Raw genomic sequence first — 16442 nt, 5'->3', positions numbered from 1 at the left:
AGCCGGGCAACTTTTCTCAGAAAGTGTGCTGCCTTGAACATCACTGAAGAGTCTGATGCTTCACCCATGTCATCTCACATTAAAAACAAAAACAAACAAATAAAAAACATAACAAAAACAAACAAAAAGGGTACCAAAACACTTAAAAGAATCATGTCATTTCATATATGTTCTCTGGCAATTTATTTATAAATAAGTAACAGTAAGACATGTTCATAAGCCAAAATTCTTGGAGAACAAATAACTGGTTATATAATGAGTCTTACTATATAATAATATTGCATATATTAATAATATATGTCTTATATAATAAGTGTAAATAATACATAAGTCAAAAAATGAATTACAAAGAAAATCTTTAAATATGTTTAACTCAGTGAAAACAAAAATAAAAAATGACATTTCTGAATCTTCAGTGAACCTGTAGCAATAAGTAGTAAGCATGGTGGTTTTAATAATAATTGTTGTTTATATTCTCTGGCACTTGGTTGTACTGTTCATGTAAGAGGTAGAGCCTTACTGCAGGAAGTATGTCACTAAATACGTGGTGTTCTTTCTGGTTTTCTTTCTCTGCTTCTTGCTTGTGGCTCAAGATGTGAGCTCTCAGCTGCTGCACCAGCTGCCACTCCATCATTATGGGCTCTTATTCCTCTGGTGCTGTGAGCCCAAATGAATCCTTTCTTCTTGGATAAGTTACCTTGGTCACGGTGTTTCATCACAGCAATAGAAAAGTGACGATTGCAAGTAGTCACGAGTAACGACAACTCTGAATTACAAAAGAGAAAGTCTCCAATCAGGCATGTATATCTCCACATGAAGAAAGGAGAAAAGTGTAAAATAAACCCAAGGAAACCGGAAGGGAGAGAATACAAGGTCCAACTGCCAGTACTAATGGTGAGCAGTAAGCATCTAACCAGACTGATCCAGGAGCAAAGGAAACACAGCTTATCAACAGCAAGGATCAAGAGATGATATCACATGCTGGGGACTTGAAGCAATGACAAGGCTAATAATAAAATTGCATGAGAGATCTTACACTACAAGTTGTTCAACAACTCAGAAGACATACACCAACTCCTCGAAATACAAAGACTTCGAGAACTCACTCAGAAGAAACAGAAAGCACAAATAGCCCTGCATCTACTAAGCCTGTAGTTATAACCTTCTTAGTCAGTTACTACAGCTTCACTGGTAAATTCTGCTTTTAATAATTAGGTAGAAAAAAAAAAAAACAAAACATAAAAAAACCCAACATTAGACCATTAAACTCCTTCAGGAAGTAAAGAGAAAACCCTTTCCATTTTGTTTTGATGAGTGGACTTACCAAATCCCAAATCAGAAAGAGATCTTTAGCAATATAATAGAAATAATATAGTAAAATAACCACAGGCTAAGATGCATTGAAAACACTAAAAATATGATCAAATGCAATTCAATGCTATGCAAAAAAGAGTGGGTCATGGTGGCCAAGCAATCAGCATGGTGGGGGTAGAAAAACAACCAGCAAGTTGAAGGCCAGAGTGGACAAGTTAATAACACCTTGTGTTGAAGTAACAAGGTCTGGGGATATCACTGGGAAGTACAGGATGTGTGTAGCACATACAAGGCTGTAGGTTTGTTCCCCAGTCATCTCAAAAACAAAACAACAATATATAGACTGCATAAAACAACATGACCCACTGTGATTTCTCTAGGAATATAAAGTTAGTTTAATATTCAATTGCCAGTAAAATGATCTGATTATCTCAATAGAATTTTACAAAGAAGAGATACTATTTAGTCTTTATGATAATTTATGGCAGCCTCAGAACATATGGAAGAAGTGTTGGAAGTTTACAGAGAGGTAGACTTTGGGTCTGATTAACTTTAGAGTATGATAGGTTTTATTTCCAATTTTTTATAATAAATTTTTAAATTAAAAAAATTCTGTACTATAAGTATTTATATTACACACACACACACACACACACACACACACACACACACACATACACTTTTCCTTCTGAGTGGACTCTTATCTCCAGGATGTGAACGACTCAGCCTGCTACCACTGACCCAAAGTCAACCATGGCAAAGTTTTCCAAGTTCACAAGGATACAGAAGACTTGAACCACACCACTAAGAAGCTTAACCCAATATGGCACTATGAACACCCAACTCAGCAGCAACAGCAAACAGTTGTTTTCTGTGTACCTGGACTTCTCGCTCAATAGACCATAGTACTAGTGTTGCTGGAACTGTCTTGTACCTGCTCACAATTCTGTACTGCATTTGGTAGCCATGTGTTGAATTTGGCCATGGCACAGTGAGATGAAGGCCATTCTTACAGCATCTCATAAGGGTTCTATTTGCCTTCACCTGGGACTCCCAGAAGGACGGGGAGTTGGAGATGTGAAGATCTTCAGGTGGGCTTCTTGGTGACTTTCAGGGACTCAGAGTCTGGCAGAACCCAGGCCAATCCTCTAGATTTTATATAGTCAGAGACACTGGGAACTAGTGAGTTTCTGAAGGTCACCTATCACCCTCAGTTCAAGGTCAAAGCCACAACAGAAGCCTCAGTTGCCATTCTAAACTTCAGGACCAAGAAAAGTACCACTCATTTCCCACCCACCAAAACCAAACAGGGCCTAGCCTCTCCCTGGGTTTCTCTTTTTACTAAGACCATTCTGAAACCTACTGAAAGGCAGAATGGTATAATTAACGCCCATATATCTGTCATGTAGACTTAACAACCTCTATCATTTTGTATTCCTGACTTCATATCACTTTTTTCCTGAAATATTTTAAAGCAAATTGCAGACACTGTGACATTTTGCTCCCAAATTCTTCAGAAAAGGATTTCTAAAGTTCATAGGCCCCTATAATCACAGTGGCATTAAGGTATCTAAAAACCATGACTATTTTCTTAACACTCAGCGTCCAGGCGTGTGTGTGTGTGTGTGTGTGTGTGTGTGTGTGTGTGTGTATGTATGTATGTATGTATGTATGTATGTGTTATGTATGTGTACAGGTGCATAAGTATGCATGTCCATGTGTGTATGTATGCATGTGCACATAGAAGCCAGAAAACAATGCCCAATGTCTTATTCAGAGTCTTATTCAGTTGGTTGATTTGTCTATCTATCTTTTTTGAGACAGGGTCTCTCACTGAATCTGGAGCTCACTGATTTGGCTAGATTAGGGGAACAGTGAGCTCCAGGGATCTTCCTATTTCTACCTCTCCAGGGCTAGAATTAAAGATGTGTTCTATGGTACTCAGCTTTTTAATGTGGGTGCTACGGGTTGAACTCCACCATCTCTCCACAGGCCCTGGGGTCCCATCTTTATGTGCAACAGAGGCTGCTGATGTCTGTCTAGCCTCTCCTGACTTGCTTCACTAGGCATCAGCTTCAGCAGAGTGTATAGCATACCTGCATACCCATGTATTTCTCTCATACAACTGTCTTTCTATGGGAGTGAAGGCTAGCCCTGTACCGTCACACCCTCCTGTCTATGGGGCAGGAGCAAAGCAAAGGCAGTAGCCCTCAACCTCAAAGGAATCTACAACCAAAGAGAGACAAGAGTTGGCTGGTAATCCCTCTAGCTTGCCCTTGGAGAGCCCCTCTGAATATACCCTCTTCAGTCACTAAGAGAACCCAGTGTGACTGAATCCCATGACCCTTCAGTAGAGATCCCCTTGCTAGCTCACTCGAAGCAGCCTTTTCTCACTGTCCCGGCAGCCATAAGCCCCTTCCTCTGGTAACGGCTCCTCTTCCTAGGACTACTGCCAAGTAAATATGTCATTTCCCCAGATCTCATCATTCACTTTGGGGAGTCTGGCCTCAAATGAAGATAATTCAAATTCACCCTATTATTTCAATCACCATGTCTCCAACAATCCAAAACATCTGACCTAGAAAATAAGGTATTTGGAAGCGAAAAGTGTCAAGGGAGATGAGGAGGTGCCTTCAGTTCTTCCAGAATGGGGCCTCAGGACCTGTGAGCTGGAGTTTTGTACTTTACACTTAGCCTCTGGCCCCTCTTCCTGGAGGGCCATCTATACCTGACCTTGCTCCTTGCCTGTGGCCAAGTACACCAGCTTTAGCAATCAATCTCTGTCCCCAGGCAGTAGATATTTGTTCAGGAAATCAGAAATGACTCCAATCAAGGGCTTATCCAAAGCCATCGAGCCGGGACTGCTCATCTGATAGGAGTGAACCCAGAGCTGCAGAGGGTCATTTCTGCCCTCTGTTTAGGGACAGCCTGAGAATGAAGTCAACAGAGCAGAAGGAAGACAGAGGTGGCACTTGGCACCTGAGGCCAGCCAAGCCTGGTCCCTGCCTTGAGAGTTAAACACTCCCTTGAAGCTTGAGCAAGGGCGAATTGGGTTTCATTTCCTAACAGACGACAAGTGCCAACCAATATGAGGGTCAATAGGTTCTCCAGCTCAGTGCCCATGTGGTACTGTAGACACATCCTGGGGTTGACAGGGATGTGTCCCTTCAACCTAGGTCAGTTTGTGGACTCTTGTCTTCTTCCAACCTGTTGTCTGCCCTCACCCATGGGGTGGGGAGGACTATGAAAAAGACTCAGATGTTCTTGCCCATGAGTTTTAAAGAAAACACAATAGATTGTGTTTATTAAATTCCCCTTTAAAGAAAGCCCCTGTAGATTTATTGCCATGTTTATTTCCAACCATTTTTGAGCTCCCTGTAGGTGCACAGCACAAGATAGTTTATACAGAGTGGAATCCCCAGTTTGAGGGTCTGTTGACTAGTTCACTGAGGGTACTGCCATAAGAGTCTGTGTTTCCTCTGTTAAAAGCAGAAGTCACTGCTGTGCAAGCACTTGCTTCTGCTCTAAGCATTGTACACCAGGGGACCCACTTACACACCACAGGTGATGCCTCAAGACTTTCTGGCCCTGAATGAGGGATGGGTATCCCCATCTTGACAGTAGAGAAAACCAAAGGCCAATTCACTTATGTGACTTCCCAATGCCGCAGATATGGGGATAATGGAGCTGGCATTCAATTCTAGAATTGGAAAGCTTGCTTTTCCCAGAGCACCTCTGCCCTTTCCTACCGACTCCTGTACAGAATTGTGAACACAGCTTCCTCGGGCAGCCCACTGGCCATCTGGCCACACACTGGAGGGCAGGGATCTTGCTCAAATTTGTACTTTCAGCATGCTGAGAGAGCTGGGGCCTCTGGAACTGGCTCCGGTTCACTAAGGTGCATCTGGGCTTCTGCTTCCTGAAAAGGAAGCTGCGGGGATTCTTGTGATTAAGGGCTGTTGGCAGCTGTGCCTTCGGGGGCCTGTGAAGGACAGAATCGGCTATGACACCCATCTCACTGGGACTGAAGGAGAAAGAGCAGAGCAGGCTTGTTCCTGGAGATGAGCAGCCTTTGTTCTTCTCCTTGGGGACACATGAAGGCCAGAAGAGACAGGGGATTGCACTCCTGCCCACAGCAGAGGACAGAGTTTTCATTTTCCTTACACCAACCACTAAGGACAGTTTCACCTGTGTCGGCCACGGTCAGGACCATGGTGTGTGCCCTTGAGCAGGTCTCTATGGTAGGAAAGGCATAAGACAGCTCTGCCTTTTGCTGACTTCCCTCTTCTCACTCAGCTCTGCACAGCTTGCAAGATTATAGCTCAAAGCTCACAGAGAGGACCCAGGATGCTTCCATATCAACTGCCACAGTTGGAGTCAGGATGTCATATACACTCAACGTATGCTAGACACCCCAGCGCCACTGAAGGCCCTTGGAGAGCCCTCTGCTGGGCAGCTCAGAAAGATCTGTACCTGGCATTACTCACTTGGATTTGGGGAGAATATAAGCTTTCATTTCTATATCTAAACTTGGAAGTCAGTGTATTTTCTCATAGCCTTCGTGACGGGACAGATGGCTGTAAACAACAAACAAAGGCCTGATTTGGTGCTAAAGTATGAACACTATGGCCTCTATTGTTAATATTGCTAACCTCATCTGAACACAGGTTCTACCTGCAAAGAGCCATTCATTTGTTAAAACTTGATTTAGAACTTACAATTATATATGGAGAAGAGCCTTCTAGAAACCTCTTACATAGTCAAGTTCCTTTATTCCACAAATGCACGTACACACACACACACAGAGAGAGAGAGAGAGAGAGAGAGAGAGAGAGAGAGAGAGAGAGAGAGCAAAACTCACTGCTTCTCATAGTGCAAACGTGACTAGTTCAATGAGAATTTGGATCTTTTTTTTTTTTAAAGATTGATTTTGGTGTTTTGAAGCTTCGTGAAACCAGCAATTTTAATCAATTTTTCAAAATTGCTAATTTCATCCATCCAAGAAACTCACACACAAACAGAGGGGCTGATTGAAATTTAAATGGCGGCTGGCTTGTTAGCTGCAGGCAACTAGGCTGGGTATTTTCATATGCAAGTCTGCCACTGTGTCCCGGCCTGGCAGCAAGAGGAAGCAATCTCCACGAGACACTTGAAGGCATTAAGAATTCAGGCAGCCAAAATGAGAAGCAACAACATGAAATGATAAAAAACAAAGACAGGTCATTATTAGCACCAACATAATGCGTTCCTATGTCCTCCGGTCTCATCGAGAGCCCTGCCCGTTGTCTATTGAAACTGTAATTAGGCTGATAGGAACCAGAGGATTAAACTAACTTTCTTCTCTGATCGCAGGGATTTCAAATGAGGGAGATGGGGTGGAGATAAACCTTAGGAAAGGTATTAATATTCTGGGCCCGCAGCTTCCCAGGACAGCTCAGCTGCTAAACAATGGCCGGCTGCTGCCCGCCCCGCGGCTGCCTGCTGGGAAGGATTGAGACCCCTACCTGCCACATCTGCTGGATGAGAACGCTGAGGTTGTCCCACACTCTGCCAAACATGGTCCTTGGTCTTTCACACCTCTGTCCCCAGGACCCTGTGTCAATTCTTCCTAGCGTCCTTCCAATATGTCTGCCACCTGGTACTACTGCAGTTGAGCCTTAACCTGGAACTCCTGCCAGAGGAACTCACTGCTGCCTTTCCAACCTCCAGTGCATTCGTTCAGTTAGATGCCAACGTCCATGCACTCTCGGGCACCTGGAGGCCATTTGCCTAGCCACACACCTGAGATCATCCCTTCTCTCTTTGACGACCTATTCCCAACTCAGAATATAAAGACAAGCCTGCCCCATCTGTCCCTGCACTGCCTCTCTGGCTTCTCCCCACCAAGGTTCTGAATACAGCAGCCACTTCTCAAATACACCATGGGCTTCCCCTCTGGCTGGACATGGGCTGCTCTGTAGGTCCTATTACTCCTTTATCTGGTGACACTGGACCCCACAGCCTTCTGCAGTGCTTAGGGCCCTAGTCACCTTCCTCTGAACTGTCACTTAAGTGCTAGTGGCCACATGATGACCTTCCACCTCACTGTAAGCTCTGTAAGGTGGTGGACCAGATCTTCTTGAAGAACATGGGACATGGTGCATAATGGGAAATATGGACTCATGTCAAGGAATTAATGTGGGAACGGAAGAAGAATACAGGAGGGAAGAATGTGGAAGGAAGATAAGTTAAAATGAAGTCTAGTGATACATATACACAATATCATAATGAAAGCTAATCCTTTACAGCTTAACATATTTAAAAAAAAATGAAATAAAAAAAACCAGCCAGAGGATAGAGAACTTGCTCAGGAGTTAAGAACACTTTCTGCTTTTCACAAGGGCCTCAGTTTAATTCCCAGCACCCACACTGTGTAACTCACAACAGCCTGTAAATCCAATGCCAAAGGATTCACAGACACATACAATAAAATAAGTAAGAACTATGCATATCAACACAGAGCAGCCTGGAGCTGTTCTAGGGACTCCAGGGAAGGCACCCCAAGGAAGTGCCATGGACCCTCTCTATACCTGCTCTTTCTGGAAACCTCGCCAACTTTAGCAGGGTTTCCCATGTGAGTGAGTGAGTGTGTGTATATATCTATACCTATATCTATCTCTATCTCTTTCTGTTTCTGTCTCTGTCTCTATCTGTCTCTATCTCTATCTATCTATATATACCATCAATATGTGAATGGAATGATATTCACTTGAAAGCACAGCAGATCCCAATAAGGAGTCTCACTTCCTATGCAAGGTGTTCACACCAGGGGTAACATGGTTACTCTCACCATAGACCAGAGAATCATGCCAGCATCCAAATGTCCTACAACCCCATTCCTCTAGTCCCTCCAGTCTCAAGGCTTAGTAGTACATTGGAGGGCTGAGAAGACGACTCGGTGGGCAGAGTGCTTGCTGCAGAAGTGTGAGGATCTAAGCTGGCTCCCTAGAACCTTGATGCAGGAGCACAAATCAATGATCCCAGCTCTCCTATGACAAGATGTGAGGCAGAAAGGAGAATCTTTGAAAACTGGGAAACCATCTAGCCTGGTGTACTTAGCAGAAAACAAGAGACCCTGTCTGAAACAAAGTAGAAAATGTGGAACATCCCCTTAGGTTGTCCTTTGACCTCTACACAAGTGCCACTGCACACAGGACACCTTGTGAAGAGCAAAAAGTGTCTATGGTAAGAATAACCATGTTTCCCCTTGTGTGAACACCTTGCATAGGAAGTGAGACTCCTTATTGTCTACTCCATTGGGATCTGCTGTGCTTTCAAGTGAATATTCCATTCACATGTGGACGATATATATAGACACTCATATGTGTGTCTGTAGATATATACATATATACATATATGTGCACACACACAAAGGTTTAGAGAGAAGGAAGGAGGAGGGAGGGAGGGAGGAGAAGAGGGAGAGGGAGGGATCAAAAAGTGATAAAAGCTTAGCATGTGACAATCACTCACCAAGGAACCAGAAAATTCTAGTCTAGCTTCCATTTCCCCAACTGTGAAGCTGGAGAAACATTTGAGGGTAAAGGGCCTTGCGTCTCTGACAGTCTGACCTTTGTGACTGTTCCTGCAGGAGTTGGAGCCCCCTTCTGCCACCTGAGCCAGCAGGGGAAGGCACCACAACCATGTGCTGTGTAGCAGGGAAGCTCATACAACCGAGCAGGCTCAGAAAACTCAGAAAATCCTGAGCAGTCTCCAGGGTTATGTAAGAGCTCTCTCTAAGTTGAGCAGACAGCTCCAGAAATGTTACTTTTATGAATTGTCACCCATGCTGGGATGGGTTTCCAGGAGATGCAGCTGCTTAGAGTCACCCACGTGTCTATAAGTAATAAACTCACTGGTTCACAGAGCCAAATTAGTGTGGCCTCGTTTCTTTGGTCTGTCATCAGTGCCCTATATGAGGTGAAAAGACATTTGTTTGTATCTCCCTAGGAAAAGCCAGCATCTTGCTTGTCCTTTGGCATGGCGAACTTGCCCTTGAGAACAGACCCACTCGGGGTTTATCAGAATGGCTTCTGCTGAACTGCATTGACCAGCAGATGCTGTGTGAAGGCTGGGGCTGTGGTTTTGCCTCACTTGACTCTGGAGGAGACAGAAATCCAAGGGAAATAGACAGAGACCAGTTCATCCCCTGAGAGACACTCAGTCTGGCCTGAGGCCCCAAGCCTACCTCCCTTGGCCTTTGTTTTTCTGAATAAAAGAGCTCCTTGTCTCTGAGAGCAATGAGGGCAGCTGAGAACTCTTGGCTCACCTTCCTGCCTCCCCTTTCAGATACAAACTTGCTTTGTTTAAAAAAAAAAAAAAATAGTCCTGTTTAAATGAGAGTGAATGTGTGCTTTCACCTACTGTGCATTTGAACACGTGGGTCCACACAGGTGGAGCAGGGAAGACTTAATATGTTCCTTGTAGGAGAAAACCACATGGCCCAATCCCAATGCTACTTCCTCTTATAACCATTGTACCTCAAAGATCAGAGAGGTTGCATGCAGAAGTCATATCCATGTCACTCCCAGGTCCTAGACGGCTCACTATTTGCATGCACCTGAAAAACACAGCAGAGTTGTAATAAAGTCACTGTTGCTTAGAGTGGCTTCCTCTTTCATCTGACCCTGATTGATGGTCCTGCTTGATAGGTTATGAGGATAGAGGGAGACACAGATGGGTGGGGCTCAATGCCAGCAATGGGTGCACAGTAGGTGCTCCTTCTGGCAGGTGGGCCTCATCCCATCTGACAGTGGAGGAACCTGGGCTTTGGCTGGCAGACTGTATTAATGCCCACTCCTCTGGTGCTGGACCAAACAAGCTTTGGCAGGGTCAGCTGGCCCCTCGCCTCCCCCGCCCCCCGGCTCCTCATCGTACACGCCCCATTAGTTGCACAGTGCCCCAAAGTACAACAGGAACGCTTCCTAAGCCGTTTCCTCTGCTAAATACCTCAGTGACAGCTTCTTGGCAGGGACAGAGCGCCAAGGTTAACATATGCTGTTATGTATGTGCTGCAGGCGTCCCACCTCCACATGGAAGCTGGAGGAGCCCAGCTTCATCTTAGCCTTTCCTGTGCCCTCAGCCCAGGAGGCTGCTTCCCAGCTGCCCCTCAGCCCCACTCTGGGAGCCACTGAGGGATCTTAGCCCAGACAAACCTGGGTGGTTATTTACCTGTTCTGAACACATACCATGGCATCCTCCCTAGTAACCGTCAGCCCCATCACACCTAACCACTAATAGGGACTTCCAGCTCTGGGACAGAAATAATCTTTCCAGAGCTTTCTCTCTATCAGGCTGTAAGCAGGGTGCCAGGAATGAGATTGTGTAAAGGACTAACCTCCCAGAGGGAACTCCACAGTGCCTTTTGGTGAAGTTAGGGACCTCTCATTTCTTGTTTGAGCTTTACACGGTCAACCTGTCCTCTCCAACCAAGTGAAAGCAAGGATCAGTCATATGTCTGGGCAGTGTCACAGGGTCATAGGATCATAGGGTCACAGGGTCATAGGGTCACAGGGTTACAGGGTCATAGGGTCATAGGGTCACAGGGTCACAGGTTTAAAGAGATCTTCTCCCTGATGCACCATCATTTTGCCACCTTTATCTCAGATATCCAAAAGACCAGAGGAGCTGGAGATCAGATTTACAAGCTATGATAGTGTTTGGCCCTCTTGGAGCCTCTGCAGAAAGACAGCCTTGGGGATCTAAGGCCCCTGGAACTCTGAAATTATTCAGCCTCTTTACCAAGGTGGAACCTGGAAGCACTGAGAGAAAACAGGACTATCCCCAAGATATACAACTCTGAGACGCCATCTTGGTTTTACAGCTGGCACAGTCTGGCTGATGAAACCAGGATATCTGGAGGTCAAGTTCAAGAGTTGTCTTCACCGGTCACATGCTGAGAGCATCCTCTTCAGTTGTTTCATTTATACAACCCATGTCTGACTAGCTCATAAGAGGTGCTGTTTAGATGAAAAGGCCTCTTTTGCTGACTCTGCCCTGGGTGCCCAGTTTGAGTTCAGTAGTATCAGGCATGAAAGAAATGGAAAGGTGATGGTGTTGTACCATTAAGCAATGTAGCAACCACAGCAGAAAAGTCTCCAAATCTCAGCAACAAACCGGTGTCATTTGGGTCTTGCTCATATCACATACATGCCTGACACAGCGCAGCAGAAATCTCAGATCTGTGCAATGCATCAGGATACCAGCTAGCAGATGATGTGCCATCTTGAAGCTATGCCATCTGAATGCCACAGCATCTTGTTGGCTCTAGCAGGGAGAAAGGGGTCTAAAGGAGCATTGCTGCCAACCTTAGCTGCCTCCTCCAGGAAGTGACACCCAGCACTTCTGTCTATAATCTAGAACCAGCTGCAGGGTCTTAGCTTTGAGCAGGAGAGTCAGGAATTGTAGGTATGCATAGAAGACCAGTGGGTGTTCTCTGAGTCTGATACAGTCATGGTAATCTCAACCCACCAGGGACTCACATATCAACTAGAAGAAAAGAGATTGGTCTGTGTGGGTTTGGGTGACCCCGGTGGCTAGACTGGGAGGTGATATATAGGAGAGGCCATTAAGGAGAATAAAGGAGGGGAAGGAAGACATTTGCTGAAAGTCAGTCTAGAAGTGGGCACAGATAGGCTTTAGTAGGTGAGTCTCGGGCAGAAGACAAAAGACAGGCATGGAGGGAGTCTGGCTAAGTCCACAGGCTGGAGGATGAAGGCTTAGAAAACACAGCCAGGGGCTATGACATGTTAGGTGAGTGACCAGTCAGGATGGCATGGTTCTTTTGGGAAGGTGACACCTTGGATAGCTTGGGAAGGAGTAAAAGCAAGGTCACATTGACAGTGTCTTCTAGAAACCTTGGAAGTGCCTTCTAGGAAGGTGGGTGGGCAGTGTGGCACCCAATCTGCTTGTTTTTTATCTCTCAGCCTGCCTTCAAATCTGGGGTTTCCCAGATTTTCTTTATCTGATACTGTGGTCGAAGCTAAGAATGTGCTTGCTTGGGGCAGGAGAGTAGATACAGTATCTGATAATCCCTTCTGGTACAAAGTCAGATTCACTCCCATTCTCATAACTGGTCAGACTGGGAATGGCTCTGTCCATTCCACAGACTGGAAACCTGAGGCCCAGAGCTGCAGATCCCTAAGCAGTAGACTGTTGGCCTCTGCTCTTAGTTCCAGGTTCCAGTTCCAACACTCCTTCTGTGGAAGCAGGCTCCTTAAGCAGGTTTCTGGCAGGTATCTCACCATGCTGGGGCCTGCCAGCCAAATCAGAGCCTGCCTGCTAGGGGCTAAAGAACTGGTGCTGGCAGGTACTATTTGTGGGTTTCCATCAGCATTTGTCCCTGTTATCAACATGAGATGAAAACAAATGCTGGTCGTCTGATGGAGGTTTCCCATCTGTTTCTTTCCTCTCCTTCCCTGTGCCCACTCCCGACTCTCATTGCCACCCTCTGTCTCCCCTCATGCTGCACCACCAGGCATAGATCTGGGAGCATGCAAGCAAGCACAAAAGCTCTGAACATGGCTCCGGGCTGCACTTTCTTTCAGGAAGTACTTGCAATCTCGTTTCCGCCTTCCCATCCCTCTGCTCTCCCTTGATCTGTCCTTTCCAAGGCTCTTCCCTGACACTTTCCTATGTCGGCATCAAGCAGCAGGATTCCAGCTCCAACTCTGCTCTGTGACCTTAAACACGGCACAAAAGCCCTCTCAGCTTTTATTTTCTTGGACTCATTTTTCCTCATCAGGAATTAAGGACATGAGACTCTAGACTGATCCCAGAATGGCTTGCTAGCAACCAAAGGTACCACTAGGTTGGGCGACACCAAAGGAGCTTCAGATGAAGCACACGTTTCTGGGGCCCTGCTCAAGTCATTGAGCCTGTCTGTACACCCAGTCTTCCTTCCTTCCTTCCTTCCTTCCTTCCTTCCTTCCTTCCTTCCTCCCTCCCTCCCTCCCTCCCTCTCTTCCTCCCTTCCTTCTGTGTTTGCAATGAGAGTATGGGTATGGGAGGGGGCACATCCATGCCACAGGTGCACGTGGAGGTCAGAGAACAACCTCTGGTGAGCATCCTTGCTGGAGACAGGTCTTTTTTGTTCACTGATGTATATATAGCAGGCTAGTTAGCCCAAGAGCTCCTGTCTCCACCTCCTATCTTGTTGTAAACGTACCTGGATTATAGAGACACACTGTTGCACTATCTGGCTTTATGTGGGTCCTGGGGATTCAAATTCAGATCCGCAGTCTTGTGCATCAAGCACTGAGTCATCTTTACAGCCCTTGTGCCTGCAACTTCTAGTAGCTAAAATGGGGAGACCACTGCTCCTGCTTTATTACTGTTATGGGATGAGCTCGAAATCTCTGTTTTCTGTTCTGGGAAGAAACAGTGCATGGATTTTGGTTGTATAGAGACATGTATGACAAGGGCCAAACAAGTACCAGTCCTTACTCCTCGCAGGCAGGCATGTGAACTCCTGTGAGCACACAACACTCACTTCCTGCTTTCTTGCTTAAGATGACAGAACCAGAAACTGACATTTTCAAACTAGTTTCCTTCACTGAGGTCTATGGGGTTCCCCTCATTCACCAATGTTCAACCAAGCAGCATGAGACACCCACATTGTCTCCAGGGTCAGGAATCAGGTGTATCCCACCCTGGCGGAGCCACATATATTAGTTACCAGTGTTATTGCTGTATTAAGTAGTTATTACTAATGTTATTACCATATTAGTGTATTAAGACAGGGATGACGTAAGAGAGGAAGAACTTATTTGACTCACAATTCAGGAGTTTGTTGTTCATCATGGCAGGATTGGCTCGGTGTTACAGCTTGCCTCCAGCAATGAGATCTTGAGACACTCCATGTCCTATTGATCAGGAATCAGAACATAGCTTGACTATCACCCTCAAAGGTCTATTCCAGAGACATACTAACACCAGTCAGAAACCACAGCCTTCCAAGACAGTGACAATGTGTTCAAGCACATGGGACCATGAGGGACATTTGTCACACAACCCATAAAACTACATTTCTGGAGAGGAGCCAGACATAGCCAAAAATGAGGGAACCCAGGTCAAACCAAACAGGCTGGCCTGCCATCTCCCACAATGCTGTTGAGATGCATGTGACAGTGTATATATGTTAATACTTTAAAATGTCACCAGCCTTGATGGTGACCCTGAGGAGATGAGACTATACTTCCCTGAGCAGATCTATTTGTGGGCCTCTGGTGGACACTAACACCAGAGAATAGATGCTCATATCTGAATATGCCACCCATGCAAGGTCACACTCTTCACAAGGGTGGGACAAGCCAGATAGCCCCAACTAGGCAGCTACAGTACTTGAAACTGCTCCCTTTCTTATGCTGGTTTCTATTCCAGGCTATGTGGGCCCTGTTAAGTTGCCGAAATTTTCCAGAAGCCTGTCCATATAGACACCTTAAGTGTAACCATCACAGAGGAACGCAGCATATTCAAACTTCACCACAGAGCTGCCAAAGGCGAAGGGACCCAGACCAGGCCTTCCCATGGCATTCGCTCTTGACTTGTGCATTCCCCTCTGCATCCATGTAATCCACACTTGTTCTGAGATACCAAAGAGCCAGATGGGCCATGGAATTTGCCCTCTTAGATCTTAGATCTCATGATGAAGAGCCCCGGAGACTTCTCCCACACTGTTGAGCTTCCCAAAAGCTGTTCTAGGAGACGGGGCTCAGGAAAACAGGTGATCCCTTTCTCAAAGGTACTCTGAGAAGGCTTGTCTTGGGAGAAGCTTCTAGAACCAAGGCCAACAGAGGGACAACAGGGAAGGGAGTAGGAAGAATCATCCTGAAGCAAAGAGCCAATGGTGAGCAACTTGGGTGGGGGCAGCTGCAAAGGCAAGAGCACCATGCAAAAGGGCTGGCTCAGCATAAGCTCAGAGTGTGGCTAGGCACTCATGGTTATCAGACAGCTTCTGTGGAGGGCAACTCCTGAGAATACCCAGGACAATATTCTCACTACACACACACACACACACACACACACACACACACACACACACACACACACACAAACACACACACTTCTAGGCCTCAGGACAGTTAGCACAGCCTATCCATGCAGTGGGCCAGGTCAGAGGGCTGAGGCCCTACACTCCATCCTGACTCCCTAGTCATCTAGCACGCAACTTTTGCAGGTCTTATCTGTAGCCATCCCAGGGCCCTAATGGCTCCTCACAGGCAATCCACTCTTTCCTAGTAGCAGACATGCTAGCTGAGCCTGCTCCATCTCTGTAAGGCAGAGTTGTACTCCTGTCAGGGCCTAGGTGAAGCTTGCATGAGCCCATTTTATAGCTGTGGCGAAGCCGACAGAGGGCCCTGCTGAGCGTCCTCGAGACCTGACCACTCTGGTCTTCCTGCTGATGCTGAGAAGCGTTCTGAAAAATACCTGGAGTCCTGCCAGACATGGAGGCTGAGCCCACTTGGCATCAGCCCCTGGGAAAGAAAGCTTTAGAGTGTAGACCGTTCCCAGAAACTAGAGACTAAGCTTGTGATAAGGCCAGCCTGCTTTCTGAGCCTGCCAGGCAACCGGACTGAGACACCCACACAGGCAAGGAGTGAGCACCCTGTATGAGGTTGTCCCTGTGAGAAAGGCCACTTTCTGTCACTGGGAGTTGAGTACTCATGCCGTAGGGAAGCACAGGTCACTCCACTGTGGGCCCTGATACTCAGTAGTTCACAGTATAGAAAGAGATGTCCAGAAGCTGTTGGCCAAGGCTAATCCAGGGCAGGGGTCTCCTAGTGGATGGACACTGCCTGTAAGTAAAGCCAGTTCCCACACCGCAGTTTTGCCCTCAGGAAAACTGCTGAAGGAAAGCTGGACACAGACCAGTGTCCTCATCTGACATGCAGGACAATGGAGGTTCCTAGCAGGGCCTCTACTGGCTCAAGGCAGATCCCACAGCCCAACCTCTTGCGTCATCCTTCTTTGCCCCCCTTCTTTTCCTGCACCCAATCCAGCTCTCCTGACCTGGCATCAAGGCCACTGAGAGCTTTATTTAAGCAACTAGAAGAGGCCCATAGTGGAGCAGGTATCAGAAAAAGAACTCAAAG

General features: G+C 46.3%; 1 long non-coding RNA gene across 1 annotated transcript in view; it reads right to left on the bottom strand.

The window, feature by feature from the left end:
- Positions 1-250: 250 nt before the first annotated feature.
- LOC143441752 (uncharacterized) overlaps positions 251-16442 on the bottom strand; it is a 102335-nt gene continuing 86143 nt past the window's right edge. Inside the window, exons 3-5 of the long non-coding RNA XR_013109414.1 lie at positions 14127-14213; positions 9831-9910; positions 251-766 (exon numbers count right to left, since the gene is read on the bottom strand). This is a non-coding gene — a long non-coding RNA (uncharacterized LOC143441752). The remainder of the gene's footprint in view (positions 767-9830; positions 9911-14126; positions 14214-16442) is intronic.

This window comes from Arvicanthis niloticus, chromosome 3 (assembly GCF_011762505.2).
Source record: "Arvicanthis niloticus isolate mArvNil1 chromosome 3, mArvNil1.pat.X, whole genome shotgun sequence".
Classification (NCBI taxonomy): domain Eukaryota; kingdom Metazoa; phylum Chordata; class Mammalia; order Rodentia; family Muridae; genus Arvicanthis; species Arvicanthis niloticus.
Note: the sequence above shows the minus strand (reverse complement) of the source record. Positions and strands in the feature narration are given on the sequence as shown.